Source organism: Xenopus tropicalis, chromosome 5, assembly GCF_000004195.4.
Source record: "Xenopus tropicalis strain Nigerian chromosome 5, UCB_Xtro_10.0, whole genome shotgun sequence".
NCBI lineage: Eukaryota > Metazoa > Chordata > Amphibia > Anura > Pipidae > Xenopus > Xenopus tropicalis.
In genome coordinates, this window is record NC_030681.2 from 150,808,046 (window position 1) to 150,826,381 (window position 18,336).

Sequence of the window (18,336 nt, forward strand, 5' to 3'; positions counted from 1 at the left end):
CATAACAAGGTTACAGATATATAGAAACATTGGGGTAACAGTCACCCTGTTATAGTTCCAGGGGTACCCAGGGCACAAATAAGCACTCACCCCAAATCCCCCCCTAACTGGCCTTCAGGCTGGGCCCCCTTAGCCCATAACAAGGTTACAGATATATAGAAACATTGGGGTAACAGTCACCCTGTTATAGTTCCAGGGGTACCCAGGGCACAAATAAGCACTCACCCCAAATCCCCCCTAACTGGCCTTCAGGCTGGGCCCCCTTAGCCCATAACAAGGTTACAGATATATAGAAACATTGGGGTAACAGTCACCCTGTTATAGTTCCAGGGGTACCCAGGGCACAAATAAGCACTCACCCCAAATCCCCCCCTAACTGGCCTTCAGGATGGGCCCCCTTAGCCCATAACAAGGTTACAGATATATAGAAACATTGGGGTAACAGTCACCCCGCTATAGTTCCAGGGGTACCCAGGGCACAAATAAGCACTCACCCCAATTCCCCCCCTAACTGGCCTTCAGGCTGGGCCCCCTTAGCCCATAACAAGGTTACAGATATATAGAAACATTGGGGTAACAGTCACCCCAAATCTCCCCCTATATATATATATATATATATATATATATATATACATTGCATCAATGACAGATAGAGAGCAGGAGGCTGTAGGACCCAGGGGCTCCGGGCTGAGTGGGGCTGAGGAGCAATGCTGTGCCCATAGCAGAGGCTGAATGAATAGGGGAGATGGGGAGAGAAAGGGAGATGTTGGGATGGAATTGCTATGCTGTTTCCTGGCAACTCTCCTGACGCAACAAAAAAGTCGTTACATAAAAGAGGGGGGAAAGCAAATTCTGGGAAGAGACAGAGAATCCCGAGGCACAGGGAGAGAATGCAGATGCGGCCGGCCATAATAACCTGCAGCCTGGAAGGGATCTGCAGCATCTTGTGAATAGAAACCTACAGGAGGCAGAGGGAGGAGAGCCTGAAGCGGCTGGATGTGCCCAATGCAATACAAACCCTGATGCCTTTGCGCCTCTCACACTGGGTAAGTGCCATGGGGCTGCGGCGTGGTGCCCCAGTGAGGGTAATTGTGGGTCATTGTGCCTTGGTAATTTATTAAGGGCACAAATGTATATATATATTTTTTTTTTTATTTAGTCTACATTTTGTATTTCCAGACTGGGGGTAATAGTGGTGCATCTATCTGCATTATTCTCTGTATGTTACACCTGAGCCCATGTTATAGCCCTGCCGCAGCCGCTCTGTCCTGATTTATAACAGGCTCGGCCAACCCGGAGCCACCCAACTGTTGATATGGAACTTCCAGTATCCCCCCCCCCGAATGTACCACTGTTGGGCCTTGGGGGGTGCTGGGTATTGTAGCTGAGCCTCAGTTGGAAACCCCTGGTTTAGAAGAACAGATGTTCCAACTGGGAATCTCATTGGCCCGTCTGCCCTGAAATATTCATGCAGTAATATTCCATAGGGATTATAGGGATTTGTAACCTTAGTGTGTTTCCTATTGAGCCCTGGAAATTCAATTAGCCTATCTCTGTCCAACTCTTGCCATGCTGTGGGCCAGTTAGCAGTCAGATGACATGATCATGGGAATAAATAAATATCAGTAGTTATGGCTCCCTATACTACTACGTTAGCAGGGCCCTTCCTTCAGGAGGCCCCAATTATTAGCCCACTGGTAACCTGGGCCCTCTAGGTGGTGAATTCTGCCAACAAGTAAAATGGGGTCACAATGGGAAAAAAGTCCCTTGCATGATCCCCCTAAGTAACTCCCAAATAATGCCCAAACTCCTCCCATAATCTATAAGCCCCTCCCTCCACTCTCCCCAAAAGCTCTGTTGCTTTTGCTACCTGGGAATCTAGCTTTTCCACAGGGTGGGTACGGGTGGGGGGTGGTTCCATGGGTGCTGGATGTTATATTTTCAACAAATGACTTGTGATGAGTGCCGGTGGGGATCGGGTCGGGGCAAGCAAGGCCAACAAGGGTTTTTTTCTGGTGCCCCATCGACCCAGTCTGACTCTGAACTCAAGGGCAGTAAGTCGGTCAAAATTTACATTCTGCTGAGACATCTTATCTCACTGTCACCTTCTAGTCCTGACTGCCAGCTGCTCTTTCTCTCTATAGGGATCCACTGTGTCCCTGATTGAACCCCCTGCACGTTCTGCAATGTCTGTCCCACTAAGAGTTCTAACACATTTGGCCCAGGATACCCATCAAGTATGGAGGGGGCAATTTGTAAAGTCATGTGATGTACACAAGGGGAACCCATCCGTCACATATACTGTATATATCTGTATACTCCCCCTGTGCCGTATGGTTTCCCACACTCACACAGCTTCATGGGATGGCACGGACCCCAGGGCAGGGAGGGAATCTCAGCAATAAGCTGCGTGCCATCTTGGTGCCATATTAATGAAGGATGATTATGAACATAATAATTATACAGTAATAACGCTAGATTACTTTATTGGCTATGAATTTATTAAATATGCAATTTACTGTATATTATAATTCCTATTAGACAGAAGCCTGGTGTGTTCCTTATGGGCCCAGTCCCCTCCCCTCTCTGCAGCCGCAGGGTCTGCTTCCTCTCTGTTACTCCTCTGTGGTTTCTTTTATTTTGCAAACACTGTTTACTAACTAGGAAAGGGCTACAATAATCTCTATTTATTCACATCATCTGCTGCACTCACACTGTATTAATTGCCAGACACAACAACTCAATGTCAGATTAAAGGGCAATTTTCCCACTTTTGGCAAGACTGCTCCTATGGGAGTAAACCATTTAGATTGCACAGGGCAGTGATCCCCAACCAGTAGTTTGGGGGCAACATGTTGCTCCCCAACCCCTTGGATGTTGCTCTCAGTGCCCCCAAACCAGGGAGTTATTTTTGAATTCCTGACTTGGGGGCAAGTTTTGGTTGAATAAAAACAAGATTTCCTACCAAATAAAGCCCCTGTAAGCTGATAGGGTGCATAGAGGCCCCTAATAGCCAATCACAGCCCTTATTTGGCTCCTCCATGAACTTTTATGGTGCTTGTGTTGCTCCCCAAATCTTTTTATATTTGACTGTGGCTCACGAGTAAGAAAGGTTGGGGACCCCTGGCACAGGGTAATAACAGTGCGGTGACGTTATTATCTCAGATGTCCAAGATGGGTTTCCCTGCCCTGGCCTATATAGGATAGTGGCAGCACAATGGGATCTATAGGACTTGATTTATTTTTAAATAGACACTTACAGACAATACGGCGAATTAACTGGATGTAAAAGTCACCCTCAAACAAGTCATCATTAGGGGTGGTCCAAGCAGAGATGGTGGGAGGGAGAGATGGTGCCTATAGTAGCAGTGGGGGGATAATAGCCTCTGGGAAGGGACTGGGGCTGTGGGATAGCAGGTATAGTAGGGAGAGATGGTGCCTATAGTAGCAGTGGGGGGATAATAGCCTCTGGGAAGGGACTGGGGCTGTGGGATAGCAGGTATAGTAGGGAGAGATGGTGCCTATAGTAGCAGTGGGATAATAGCCTCTGGGAAGGGACTGGGGCTGTGGGATAGCAGGTATAGTAGGGAGAGATGGTGCCTATAGTAGCAGTGGGGGGATAATAGCCTCTGGGAAGGGACTGGGGCTGTGGGATAGCAGGTATAGTAGGGAGAGATGGTACCTATAGTAGCAGTGGGGGGATAATAGCCTCTGGGAAGGGACTGGGGCTGTGGGATAGCAGGTATAGTAGGGAGAGATGGTACCTATAGTAGCAGTGGGGGGATAATAGCCTCTGGGAAGGGACTGGGGCTGTGGGATAGCAGGTATAGTAGGGAGAGATGGTGCCTATAGTAGCAGTGGGATAATAGCCTCTGGGAAGGGACTGGGGCTGTGGGATAGCAGGTATAGTAGGGAGAGATGGTGCCTATAGTAGCAGTGGGGGGATAATAGCCTCTGGGAAGGGACTGGGGCTGTGGGATAGCAGGTATAGTAGGGAGAGATGGTGCCCTATAGTAGCAGTGGGGGGATAATAGCCTCTGGGAAGGGACTGGGGCTGTGGGATAGCAGGTATAGCAGGGGGAGATGGTGCCTATAGTAGCAGTGGGGGGGATAATAGCCTCTGGGAAGGGACTGGGGCTGTGGGATAGCAGGTATAGTAGGGAGAGATGGTGCCTATAGTAGCAGTGGGGGGATAATAGCCTCTGGGAAGGGACTGGGGCTGTGGGATAGCAGGTATAGTAGGGAGAGATGGTGCCTATAGTAGCAGTGGGGGGGATAATAGCCTCTGGGAAGGGACTGGGGCTGTGGGATAGCAGGTATAGTAGGGAGAGATGGTGCCTATAGTATCAGGGGGGGGATAATAGCCTCTGGGAAGGGACTGGGGCTGTGGGATAGCAGGTATAGTAGGGAGAGATGGTGCCTATAGTAGCAGTGGGATAATAGCCTCTGGGAAGGAACTGGGGCTGTGGGATAGCAGGTATAGTAGGGAGAGATGGTGCCTATAGTAGCAGTGGGATAATAGCCTCTGGGAAGGGACTGGGGCTGTGGGATAGCAGGTATAGTAGGGAGAGATGGTGCCTATAGTAGCAGTGGGGGGGATAATAGCCTCTGGGAAGGGACTGGGGCTGTGGGATAGCAGGTATAGTAGGGAGAGATGGTGCCTATAGTAGCAGTGGGGGGATAATAGCCTCTGGGAAGGGACTGGGGCTGTGGGATAGCAGGTATAGTAGGGAGAGATGGTGCCTATAGTAGCAGTGGGGGATAATAGCCTCTGGGAAGGGACTGGGGCTGTGGGATAGCAGGTATAGTAGGGAGAGATGGTGCCTATAGTAGCAGTGGGGGGATAATAGCCTCTGGGAAGGGACTGGGGCTGTGGGATAGCAGGTATAGTAGGGAGAGATGGTGCCTATAGTAGCAGTGGGGGGATAATAGCCTCTGGGAAGGGACTGGGGCTGTGGGATAGCAGGTATAGTAGGGAGAGATGGTGCCTATAGTAGCAGTGGGGGGATAATAGCCTCTGGGAAGGGACTGGGGCTGTGGGATAGCAGGTATAGTAGGGAGAGATGGTGCCTATAGTAGCAGTGGGGGGATAATAGCCTCTGGGAAGGGACTGGGGCTGTGGGATAGCAGGTATAGTAGGGAGAGATGGTGCCTATAGTAGCAGTGGGGGGATAATAGCCTCTGGGAAGGGACTGGGGCTGTGGGATAGCAGGTATAGTAGGGAGAGATGGTGCCTATAGTAGCAGTGGGGGGATAATAGCCTCTGGGAAGGGACTGGGGCTGTGGGATAGCAGGTATAGTAGGGAGAGATGGTGCCTATAGTAGCAGTGGGATAATAGCCTCTGGGAAGGGACTGGGGCTGTGGGATAGCAGGTATAGTAGGGAGAGATGGTGCCTATAGTAGCAGTGGGGGGATAATAGCCTCTGGGAAGGGACTGGGGCTGTGGGATAGCAGGTATAGTAGGGAGAGATGGTGCCTATAGTAGCAGTGGGATAATAGCCTCTGGGAAGGGACTGGGGCTGTGGGATAGCAGGTATAGTAGGGAGAGATGGTGCCTATAGTAGCAGTGGGGGGATAATAGCCTCTGGGAAGGGACTGGGGCTGTGGGATAGCAGGTATAGTAGGGAGAGATGGTGCCTATAGTAGCAGTGGGGGGATAATAGCCTCTGGGAAGATGGTTACCCATAAGTAATAAGTCATTACCAATAACAACCCTAGCCACATAGGAGGTTTGGGGGTTAAAGAAGGTTTAATAAGGATTTCTGCAACTAGTAGTTTGTCTCTAGAAAAGATAACAAGCCTGGCCAGAGCGCCTTGGGCTTTAGCAACTAAGGTGCGATAAGAACTACTGCGGATTTGGACTTAAGTTGTAAACACAATGTAACATGGCTACTGAGCATTAAGAGACACAGATCCATCAGTCACTATCCCTTTTACTCCCATAATTACTATTTAGCTGGTAAATGATCTAGAGCAAGGCAACAATTAGGTGCCATTGTCAATCTGCCTCTGAGGGGAAACACATTCCTTACAGATTCCATATTCAGCAGTTTGACTTCCCCTGCCTGACCCACATTTCTTTTACCATCTTCTGCTACAAAGACATCCATTCCGTCACATTTCTCCTCTCTAAGCTGTATATGAACAAATAAGCACATTGGCTAGCTGTCCATCCAATTAACAAGAGGCATTAATGGGGTTTAAGAATGCAATGTAATTACAATTGCAACATTCTTCAGGTCTAGTAACCCATAGCAACCAATCAGCAGGTAGCATTGACTGCACCTGTTATTACGTTATCCCCTTATACCTTTCCCCCTATACCATAAACTAGTTGTATATATATATATATATATAGAGTATATATATATAGCAGTATCTCTATGTAATTGGTACAGGCATTGTGCAAGTTGCCTTCCATCAGTTACGCCTATAACAATAGGTGCAGATTAGGCGCGGCCCCCTTGTATCAATACTTTGTACCTTTCCCCGAGCGGCTTGGACATGGTTTTATTTGATGTAAAACAAGAACTTCCATTTGTATCGACTTGTTAAATCAATAAATCTCTTCCCTCCCTGCTGCCAATGCATAAATGATAATCATCTGTGGGAGGATAAGGTGTAACCAATGGGTCTTTCATCTGAAGCTGGATGGTGCCATTGTTACATTAGTCTTGTAGCTATACAATGGGTATTAGCATTCTCCAGGTCTGTACTAATCTTGTTACCCATACCCCATATAATCCCCCCTCCCCAGATGCCCCCTCACCTCTTAATATTGCTCTGCAGACCTAGGGGTCACCTCACCTCCATTCTAGACTAGAAATTGTGATATGGTGAGTCCCATAGTCAGGCACATTTATCACTTATTTTATTGTTCTACAGAATAAGGTTAGGATTCCTGCACAGTGGGGAGCTAGCCAAAATATCAACTGGCACTAAGATAGAAGTGTTATTGGCAAAGAGCAGTTCACTCTTGGCCTAGTGCTGATACACAGGCAGCTGCCCCTAACTGGCCTTCAGGCTGGGCCCCCTTAGCCCATAACAAGGTTACAGATATATAGAAACATTGGGGTAACAGTCACCCTGCTATAGTTCCAGGGGTACCCAGGGCACAAATAAGCACTCACCCCAAATCCCCCCTAACTGGCCTTCAGGCTGGGCCCCCTTAGCCCATAACAAGGTTACAGATATATAGAAACATTGGGGTAACAGTCACCCTGCTATAGTTCCAGGGGTACCCAGGGCACAAATAAGCACTCACCCCAAATCCCCCCCTAACTGGCCTTCAGGCTGGGCCCCCTTAGCCCATAACAAGGTTACAGATATATAGAAACATTGGGGTAACAGTCACCCTGCTATAGTTCCAGGGGTACCCAGGGCACAAATAAGCACTCACCCCAAATCCCCCCTAACTGGCCTTCAGGCTGGGCCCCCTTAGCCCATAACAAGGTTACAGATATATAGAAACATTGGGGTAACAGTCACCCTGCTACAGTTCCAGGGGTACCCAGGGCACAAATAAGCACTCACCCCAAATCCCCCCCTAACTGGCCTTCAGGCTGGGCCCCCTTAGCCCATAACAAGGTTACAGATATATAGAAACATTGGGGTAACAGTCACCCTGCTACAGTTCCAGGGGTACCCAGGGCACAAATAAGCACTCACCCCAAATCCCCCCTAACTGGCCTTCAGGCTGGGCCCCCTTAGCCCATAACAAGGTTACAGATATATAGAAACATTGGGGTAACAGTCACCCTGCTATAGTTCCAGGGGTACCCAGGGCACAAATAAGCACTCACCCCAAATCCCCCCCTAACTGGCCTTCAGGCTGGGCCCCCTTAGCCCATAACAAGGTTACAGATATATAGAAACATTGGGGTAACAGTCACCCTGCTATAGTTCCAGGGGTACCCAGGGCACAAATAAGCACTCACCCCAAATCCCCCCCTAACTGGCCTTCAGGCTGGGCCCCCTTAGCCCATAACAAGGTTACAGATATATAGAAACATTGGGGTAACAGTCACCCTGCTATAGTTCCAGGGGTACCCAGGGCACAAATAAGCACTCACCCAAATCCCCCCTAACTGGCCTTCAGGCTGGGCCCCCTTAGCCATAACAAGGTTACAGATATATAGAAACATTGGGGTAACAGTCACCCTGCTATAGTTCCAGGGGTACCCAGGGCACAAATAAGCACTCACCCCAAATCCCCCCCTAACTGGCCTTCAGGCTGGGCCCCCTTAGCCCATAACAAGGTTACAGATATATAGAAACATTGGGGTAACAGTCACCCTGCTATAGTTCCAGGGGTACCCAGGGCACAAATAAGCACTCACCCCAAATCCCCCCTAACTGGCCTTCAGGCTGGGCCCCCTTAGCCCATAACAAGGTTACAGATATATAGAAACATTGGGGTAACAGTCACCCTGCTATAGTTCCAGGGGTACCCAGGGCACAAATAAGCACTCACCCCAAATCCCCCCCTAACTGGCCTTCAGGCTGGGCCCCCTTAGCCCATAACAAGGTTACAGATATATAGAAACATTGGGGTAACAGTCACCCTGCTATAGTTCCAGGGGTACCCAGGGCACAAATAAGCACTCACCCCAAATCCCCCCTAACTGGCCTTCAGGCTGGGCCCCCTTAGCCCATAACAAGGTTACAGATATATAGAAACATTGGGGTAACAGTCACCCTGCTATAGTTCCAGGGGTACCCAGGGCACAAATAAGCACTCACCCCAAATCCCCCCCTAACTGGCCTTCAGGCTGGGCCCCCTTAGCCCATAACAAGGTTACAGATATATAGAAACATTGGGGTAACAGTCACCCTGCTATAGTTCCAGGGGTACCCAGGGCACAAATAAGCACTCACCCCAAATCCCCCCCTAACTGGCCTTCAGGCTGGGCCCCCTTAGCCCATAACAAGGTTACAGATATATAGAAACATTGGGGTAACAGTCACCCTGCTATAGTTCCAGGGGTACCCAGGGCACAAATAAGCACTCACCCCAAATCCCCCCTAACTGGCCTTCAGGCTGGGCCCCCTTAGCCCATAACAAGGTTACAGATATATAGAAACATTGGGGTAACAGTCACCCTGCTATAGTTCCAGGGGTACCAGGGCACAAATAAGCACTCACCCCAAATCCCCCCCTAACTGGCCTTCAGGCTGGGCCCCCATAGCCCATAACAAGGTTACAGATATATAGAAACATTGGGGTAACAGTCACCCCGCTATAGTTCCAGGGGTACCCAGGGCACAAATAAGCACTCACCCCAAATCCCCCCTAACTGGCCTTCAGGCTGGGCCCCCTTAGCCCATAACAAGGTTACAGATATATAGAAACATTGGGGTAACAGCCATATAACTGCAGTCATATTGGGTCACACCATGTAAAGAAGCAGTGTAGTTGTAACTGCCCAGACAACTAGGGGCCCTGCTTAGCACACTATGCATTGACAGGAACCAGGGGCTGTTTTGGGGGTGGGGGGCACCTGTCTGGGTGCTATAGACACTTCCTTTGTATCTGTTGCTCTGTCTCGGTACTGAGGGCCCCACACATCTCTAGGTTCCATTCTGCTCTCCATTCAGATGCCCAGCTTTGTGCAAGTCATTCACAGCTACAGAAAGGCAATTAATGGGCTTATTTACTCAGGAGTGGGAGTGGTAGAATGGGAGGATGTGCCAGAAGCATAAAGACAGCAGCAGACTCTGCCTTGGCTATGAATCGGCTCGGAGGTATCACTGCGAGAGGTGAGCCCGGATTCCTTCTACTCTCATAATTTCACTTTCTATTCTTTCTATTTATCTACTTTTTATCTCTGCGGAACTTTAACCCCTATGGCTGCCCTGTCATATTCTGCTTTCCAATTCCCTGTAACAGGACATTCACTCACTGGGCAGTAGAATAACATAATCAGCCAGCTGCGGGCAATGCTACAATACACTGACTTCTGCTACATTGCTGCAGGAGTCAGAACCACAGGACAGAAGGGGACAATTGCAATTACAATGTAAAAATGACTTCAAAACCACTGGAATGTGGAAAATTGCTTAAAACTGTATTTTCTTTCTTAATGGAAAAAAGTTTTTGGATAAAGTTCCAGTTTAAGTTATGCATCTGTGCCCAAGTCACCCCTTGTGACTGAGGTGCTGGGGGCACTTATTTTGTAAAGAAAACATGACCTACTGTATCCTGCTTCCAAGGTACCAGTGGTAATGGGCCGTGTCACATTAATCAGACTGGGCACTGGGAAGAAGCATATGCCAAGCGGGTAACGTTGTATGAATGAACCTGTCACCTGGGTGAGAAAATATTCTCCCACACTTGGCACAATGTTATGCTCAGAGTTTGGGTTGATTTCAGTCGGAGCTGTGCCTTTGCCTGTGTGAGTGCGGCACAATCAGTTTGGGTCTTGGGAGATCTTCTTGGTTTTGGCACCAATGCTGATCTGCAAAGTTAGTTCAACCGCCCAATGGTTCGGTGCTTGCCCTGGGCCACTGGCATGGAAAGGATTAGTGGATATAATGGACTGAATTAGTATCTGGCCATCGGATATCTTTAGCAGTGGGCATTGAGCTTGGTCATCAGTGGGTAACTTACCTTGGCAACACTGGGCTCACCTTGTCTCCCCTTATTGCACATGTTCCGGGCATATATGACTTTGCAATGCTACGTATGCTGTTTAGCTGAGCACACATGGTGGCCACGTATAAAGTTGATAGATCTTTGCCCCTTTGTCCCACTCAAAGCTGTGGGTGAAATCTCGCTGATTGGATCTTGTAGACCTTGGGTCAATGCTCTAAACCCCACACTCCTTCCATTGCCCAATGTTCTGCCTGGGGGCTTATCTGTCCACGTCTGCCTGTATCTGAGCCAGATTTTCACTGCCGATAGTGTGGGTTGATACAAGGGGTCAACAAAGTTGCATGAAACAAATTCTCCTACTTTTACTGGTGAACCGGAGGTGCCATTGTGCCCTCATTTGCCTCTGTGCCACTCGTATCTGTTCCTGTTGCCCAGTCTGTGCTATGGCTAACCTTACCATCTCTATCTGCCCAATTGAGCACCCCCAGACAGATTCAGGGGAGAGAGAGCATTTACCCCATAATCACTATCGATTCTTTTTAAAGGGGAAGTCTACCTTTCAAAAGAACTTTCTGTATACGGAGTGGAAACTGGCATTTTAATACAGCTTGCTGTCTTCTTTTGGTGATTTTTTGTTTTAATATTAAACAAAAGGTGCAAAAAAGAGCAATAAGGGAAAAGGGTAATTAAAAACACAGTAATAGAGCTTTTCTGACTTTAAATTGGCCCTTTTATCTCTTGAAAAAAAAACACCATAAGTGAAACTTTGTTAAACAACCGCTGGAGTGAAGTGGGGTTTTTCATATAATGACAGTTCCCCTTTAAGGACTTCACTGTATGTAAACACAGGAGGAAGCGATGAATGCAGAACTATAATAACGACACTGTTCAAACAAACCTTCCGTGAGTACCACATAATGCCTGTATTACTGTATTAGGAACATATTCTTTGTTCCCATTCCCGGGACTATTAATGTACCAGAGAAATCATTTCTGCCACTAAATTCCAGAAAGTGGTTTGTAAGAACATGTAAAGCAGTTACTGTATATACTGCGCATTGGCAAACCCCTGTATATGGTATGGCCCAGTCTGTCAGTACTGAGATTACTTGGTATGATCCATCATGGCTATATCAGTATTCATTTGGTATGACTATGACTATATATATATATGACTAACTATACTGATGTTTGTTTGGTATGATCCCACATTACTATAATGGTTTTCATTTGGTATGGTCCATCCTCACTAAAGTGGTGGAAGCAGTCTGATAATCTCTACCTTGCTTTATGCTTGTAGATTGTAAGCTCTTTTGGGCAGGGCTCTCTTCCCCTCTTGTATCGGTTATTGGTTGCTTTATATGTTACTCCTTGTAGATTGTAAGCTCTTTTGGGCAGGGCTCTCTTCCCCTCTTGTATCGGTTATTGGTTGCTTTATATGTTACTCCTTGTAGAGTGTAAGCTCTTTTGGGCAGGGCTCTCTTCCCCTCTTGTATCGGTTATTGGTTGCTTTATATGTTACTCCTTGTAGATTGTAAGCTCTTTTGGGCAGGGCTCTCTTCCCCTCTTGTATCGGTTATTGGTTGCTTTATATGTTACTCCTTGTAGAGTGTAAGCTCTTTTGGGCAGGGCTCTCTTCCCCTCTTGTATCGGTTATTGATTGCTTTATATGTTACTCCTTGTAGATTGTAAGCTCTTTTGGGCAGGGCTCTCTTCCCCTCTTGTATCGGTTACTGATTGCTTTATATGTTACTCCTTGTAGATTGTAAGCTCTTTTGGGCAGGGCTCTCTTCCCCTCCTGTATCGGTTATTGGTTGCTTTATACGTTACTCCTTGTAGATTGTAAGCTCTTTTGGGCAGGGCCCTCTTCCCCTCTTGTATCGGTTATTGGTTGCTTTATATGTTACTCCTTGTAGAGTGAAAGCTCTTTTGGGCAGGGCCCTCTTCCCCTCTTGTATCGGTTATTGGTTGCTTTATATGTTACTCCTTGTAGAGTGTAAGCTCTTTTGGGCAGGGCTCTCTTCCCCTCCTGTATCGGTTATTGGTTGCTTTATACGTTACTCCTTGTAGATTGTAAGCTCTTTTGGGCAGGGCCCTCTTCCCCTCTTGTATCGGTTATTGGTTGCTTTATATGTTACTCCTTGTAGAGTGTAAGCTCTTTTGGGCAGGGCTCTCTTCCCCTCCTGTATCGGTTATTGGTTGCTTTATACGTTACTCCTTGTAGATTGTAAGCTCTTTTGGGCAGGGCCCTCTTCCCCTCTTGTATCGGTTATTGGTTGCTTTATATGTTACTCCTTGTAGAGTGAAAGCTCTTTTGGGCAGGGCTCTCTTCCCCTCCTGTATCGGTTATTGGTTGCTTTATATGTTACTCCTTGTAGATTGTAAGCTCTTTTGGGCAGGGCCCTCTTCCCCTCTTGTATCGGTTATTGGTTGCTTTATATGTTACTCCTTGTAGAGTGTAAGCTCTTTTGGGCAGGGCTCTCTTCCCCTCTTGTATCGGTTATTGGTTGCTTTATATGTTACTCCTTGTAGAGTGTAAGCTCTTTTGGGCAGGTCTCCCTTCCCCTCCTGTATCGGTTATTGGTTGCTTTATATGTTACTCCTTGTAGAGTGTAAGCTCTTTTGGGCAGGGCTCTCTTCCCCTCCTGTATCGGTTATTGATTGCTTTATATGTTACTCTGTATGTCCAATGTATGAAACCCACTTATTGTACAGCGATGCGGGATATGTTGGCGCTTTATAAATAAATGTTATTAATAATAAGAAATGCCAAGCTCATACTAATGGCCTTGCAGTATTAAGACATTCTTCCAAGTAAAGGTCCCCATAACGTTAAGATTCACTCACTTTGCGAGATCGCCAAGCGAGCGGATATTCACCCGATATCCCCACCTACGGGTGGGCGATATCGGGGAATGTGTAGGCTAAATTCGATCATTTGGCCCCAGGCAATGGGGCAGTTGGTTCGGGGACCACATCAACGAGCCAATGCGGCCCCCAATCCGACTGAATCTTTTAACCTGCCCAATCGATATCTGGCCAATTTCAGGCCAGATATCGGTCGGGCAGGCCCCTCATTTCTGCCCCTACACCGGCCAATAAGCTGCCGAATCGGTCCAAGGGACCCATATCAGCAGCTACAATCGGCCCGTGTATGGGGACCTTTAGAGTAAAAAGGGAAAATCCAGAGTATGGAATGAGACGGTGTATTCCTCTGAATAGAGAACCCCCTTATTCCCACCTCTCCATCAAGCTCTCTGGCCCCCAGTGCAGGTTTCTATAGAGTACACCTCTTCTCAGTTCTACCATCCTTCACCAATATATGTTTTATACTGGAATTGTACCCTCTTCCATAACCCTGGTTCTCTTTATCTGGCTAGGCAGAAACCCCCTTTGGGTGTGATCCATTTGTCGGCCCAAGGACCAAACATATGACCAACTAAACTTGTGACCATAGCAATGTTCCTTGGTCAGACAAATGGATCTTCTTGATCAGAATTGCTGATTGGCTTTTCTGGGTTCCTGCTGCTGAGTACAGGCTTGTGACTAAACCTAAAACAATGGAGATTTGCACAAGTCTGAAGCTGCCAGCAGAACAAACATGATCATCGCTATAATACACAATGTAAGAGAGAAACAATCCTGTATTTACCTTCTTATACTTCAAGAGCACAGTTACAATAGGAAGAGAGGATCTGCGTGTCAGTGTTCTCCAGTCATGGGAACAATACCCTACGTACCTGTTTGTCTCGCTACAGAAGCCTCTGCCAAAAGGCAAATTGCCCTTTATTCTTAGACATAACAAGGGGTGAGTGTGTCGGAGCAGCCATACTGGGGTTATTAGATGCGCCAGTCATTGGCCTTGTAGGTCTGAGTGAGGTTGAAACCACAATCCGCTCCGATTGTCTCCCTGAAGTTACAAACCTTGGCATTTAGTCTAATTGCTCCGTTTGCAGCCTGATTGTGTCTTTTATTTCTTTGCTCTATGGACCTGATTGCTTAAGTGAAGCTATAAATCACCCAGGCGGCCATTAGTGCTGGAGTGCAGGGGGTTACTCACTGGGAAACCTGTTTATCATGATGTTAAAGCTCCAAGCTTGTAGGGATATATTTCCCACAGGGATTCCATACCGTTACTCAGTACCCCCTGCCGTCATATACTCAGGATCCTATCCAAGAGCTCACCATATGTGTAATCCTGAAAGGTGCAACGTTTGCTACAGGTCTGGTAACCCATAGCAACCAGTCAGAAACCAGCATTGATTGGTTGGCTGCTTGAAAGCAAATATCTGATTGGCTGTGAAGAATGATGTAATCTGTCCAAGTTTTCCCCTTTTAAATACATTACCCAGTTACTCTGGTACTGGGGGACACCACCATTTGGCCCTTTTCCCTTAGCAATGAGTTAGTAGCCATTGTCTGGCCTGAAGCTTTCCAGCTACTCCCTGGGGCCTTCTGCCTCAAACTCCCGGTACCACACTCCTCCCTTCCAGAAACAGGTCTTACCCTTCTCCTACACTACAGCTGAAATCCCTAACTCCTTTACAGGGTCACCTACCTTCAGAACTTTACCTTCTTCCCTTATATTTAAAATTAACTTTTACTATGATGTAGATCAGGGATCCCCAACCTTTCTTACTCGTGAGCCACAGTCAAATGTAAAAAGACTTGGGGAGCAACACAAGCACCATAAAAGTTCATGGAGGTGCCAAATAAGGGCTGTGATTGGCTATTAGGGGCCTCTATGCACCCTATCAGCTTACAGGGGCTTTATTTGGTAGGAAATCTTGTTTTTATTCAACCAAAACTTGCCCCCAAGTCAGGAATTCAAAAATAACTCCCTGGTTTGGGGGCACTGAGAGCAACATCCAAGGGGTTGGGGAGCAACATGTTACCCCCGAGTCACTGGTTGGGGATCACTGCTGTAGAGAGTAATATTCTGTAAACTTCAATTGGTCATCATTTTTAATTTTCTATGATTTTTGAATGATTTTCTCCAGTTTGGAATTTCAGCAGGTATCTGGTTGCTAGGGTTCAAATTACCCTAGCAACCAGGCAGTGGTTTTAATGAAAAATTGGAATACTTCTTCTCAGGGGAGAAGAAAAATTCCAACTAACCAGGATCTGTTAAACCTTCCCCCATTACCAGCTATCTCATCCGCTGAGCAGCTGGGCTTAGTCACTCTGTCTGTTGTACTAATGGCTCCCAGCTCTGTCTCCTACTGACGGGGCTTTTTGTACCTAATCCTGTTCTGCATTAACTCTCATTAACTCTCATTATATGGCCGAAAAATGCAAAAAAAACATGTGTTTAGCACTTTGTGCCGTGTCTCAATGCCTCATGGTGCAACTCTCAGTGAGACTATATTTATAGTCATATACATTCTATATATGTATATACAGTCATACGCACCAGTAAGGCGCTTTGTGCAGAATTACCTTCAATATGTATTTGTCTCTTTAATGCACACTTCTAGAACTAAAGGGAAAGTAAACTCATAGTGTTTATAGTTCCTTGGCGACTGGGTCCTAATAACCAGCAGAAGCTGTGGGACTGGCCAGGGGTGGTTACAAATAGAAACCCTTACACTGGTGAAGTTATAATTGCAATCTATTAGCAGTTGAAGTATTTTTGGGGGGTCTCAAAGCCCAAGCCTCCCTAACGCTACATTATTCACCCCTTAAGGAACTGATGGGAGTTTCTCTGCACTACGGCAGGAAGAATGGCTGACTCTATAGAAAGCTTCCCTATTCCCTCCCCACGGCCATTTAAATGTTAATAGCGACAGACAGACACTAAAGTGCGAGAGTATAAACTGCTGGCTGAGAGATTAGCCCCGGGGAGACGGAATAATAAGCCCAATTACTGGCAGATCCGACTCTCCCAAGAATGGGCTCCTTTTTTATGAATAAATAGTGAAATTCTACATGCTTTTGTGTGCCATTGTGTCGGTGACCTTCGGCACCGGGGTGCAAGCCTTTGGTTCCCAGGGAATCCCAGGGACTTGTTGGAATTTCGAACTTGCGCTTTTGTACAGGGAGGATGACAAAAGTGAGTTATAACGTTACAGCTCAAAGCTCGCGCTTAATGACTCCATATTGTGCGCAGATAGAAGACGTTTTGTGCTGATGCTTTTGTGAAGGTTCTGCCGCCTCCCTTGCTTCACTGGATCTACTGTCTGGTAGCAACGGGGAGATGGGGCGGCCAACATGAGCACTGTGGGAATGGACTGCCAGGCATTGACATTAGGGCTGCTTGTGTCTGTCTCTGGCTTGTAGCTGGGCCACACGTGCCTGGGGTCCCTGTAGGGTCTGTTAGAAAAGGGAATTTTACCTTTACTGTGCTATGGACTGAGCTATTCCTTGACCGTTTGCCCAGGGTATTTATTTTTTCAGGGTATTTATGTTTTGCCTACTGCAGATCCAAGCAAACAGGCAGCGCTTTAAAAGGAAAACTAAAGCTGGCCATACCCGGGCCAATAAAAGCCGCCAACTTGTCTCAACCCTGGCCAAGTAAACAGCTGTTCGGCAAATGTGCCTTGGCCTTGGGAGGTCCTTTCCATATCAATGTCTAGCTGGAAACCGTGCAGGTTTGAAAATCCCAACAGATGAGGAGTGTATAGGGACACTGAGGCAGCCCCCTCCCAATGGGTCTCCTTGAACCTCATTATAATCCAGTTGTTGAAGGCCAAACTCATCCTACTAAAGGCTTCAACCTGGGAATCCAAGAGGGTCTAGGAAATCAGTATGGGGTCATCTTCGTCAGGGAGACCCAGGGTCAGAGTGGGTCGATAGGGCTCCAGGAAAAAACCTTACCTGGTCCCTCTCCTCCTGTATGTGTCTTTTGTTTATCATTTGCCAGAAGCTTTCTATGCGAGGATCCACAGTCTGTTCTTCCAGATGCTCTGGGGGGCACGTTCAACCCTGTAAAAAGAGGGATAACCTACCTGCGGACAAAAGAGGGTGGGTTGGACATGTTGTGTCCTGTGGCTTTCTTTGCCACCATTTTCTTAAAGTTTAACTTTGGGCATCGAAGAGCTGGGTCGAAGAGCTGACGTTCCGTAGGAAAGCAGTGCCAGGGCCTGGGTATTCCCTTTTGTAGGTGACTGTTTACAGGGCGATAGGGTGAAGCAGGTGCGGGTGCAACATAGTCATCTCCCAGGTCCCACACCTCCCACCGGCAAATGTGGGCGCCAGTACTCCTCCTCCCCATTGCAACTGCAAATGTGTACGTGGTGTGTTGGGGGGTGTAGTAGGACCTTGCAACTGGTGTGGGGGGCCCAGGTGGTAGACCTGGTAGGCCCCTGGCACCCCAGTCCGACTCTGCAGAGATCATTCCTACAGTTTGGGAAATAAAATGGCCATGTGTTGGTTGGAGGACGTATTGAAGCAGATATGCAGTTGGCATTATTGAAAAAAACCTATATATTAAAACACTGGGGGTGCCGCTATGTTGGGTACTATGTGAGGCAAATCGTTAACCTTGTGGCCTGGGCCAATGTGTTTCTTCCATAAAAGTCCCACCCCCCCAGCCATTCTGCCATGGTTGATTCATTTCCTAAGGAACCCCTAAACCCCCCTGGGCAGGCACAGTACAGTATAGTAACCCCTACACATGCCATATATCTGCCAAAAACTCCCCACATTCTAATGAATTTCTCACTACAGATGTCAAGCTTGCAGGCTTAGAATTGCCAGGCTGAGAATGTAAATATTGGCATCACCTTTCCTCCAGTCCGCT

At 47.4% G+C, this 18,336-nt stretch overlaps 1 protein-coding gene across 3 annotated transcripts in view; it reads left to right on the forward strand.

Moving 5' to 3' along the window:
- The first annotated feature begins 727 nt into the window (after positions 1–727).
- fam167a (family with sequence similarity 167 member A) overlaps positions 728–18,336 on the forward strand; it is a 29,224-nt gene continuing 11,615 nt past the window's right edge. Inside the window, exon 1 of one of the 3 annotated variants that reach the window (XM_002933585.5) lies at positions 728–1,046. The gene's annotated coding sequence lies outside the window, so the exon portion shown is untranslated. Of the gene's footprint in view, positions 1,047–9,655; positions 9,761–10,165; positions 10,282–18,336 lie in introns of those variants that run through there. The other 2 variants (XM_004914946.4, XM_031903074.1) reach the window with 2 other exon arrangements.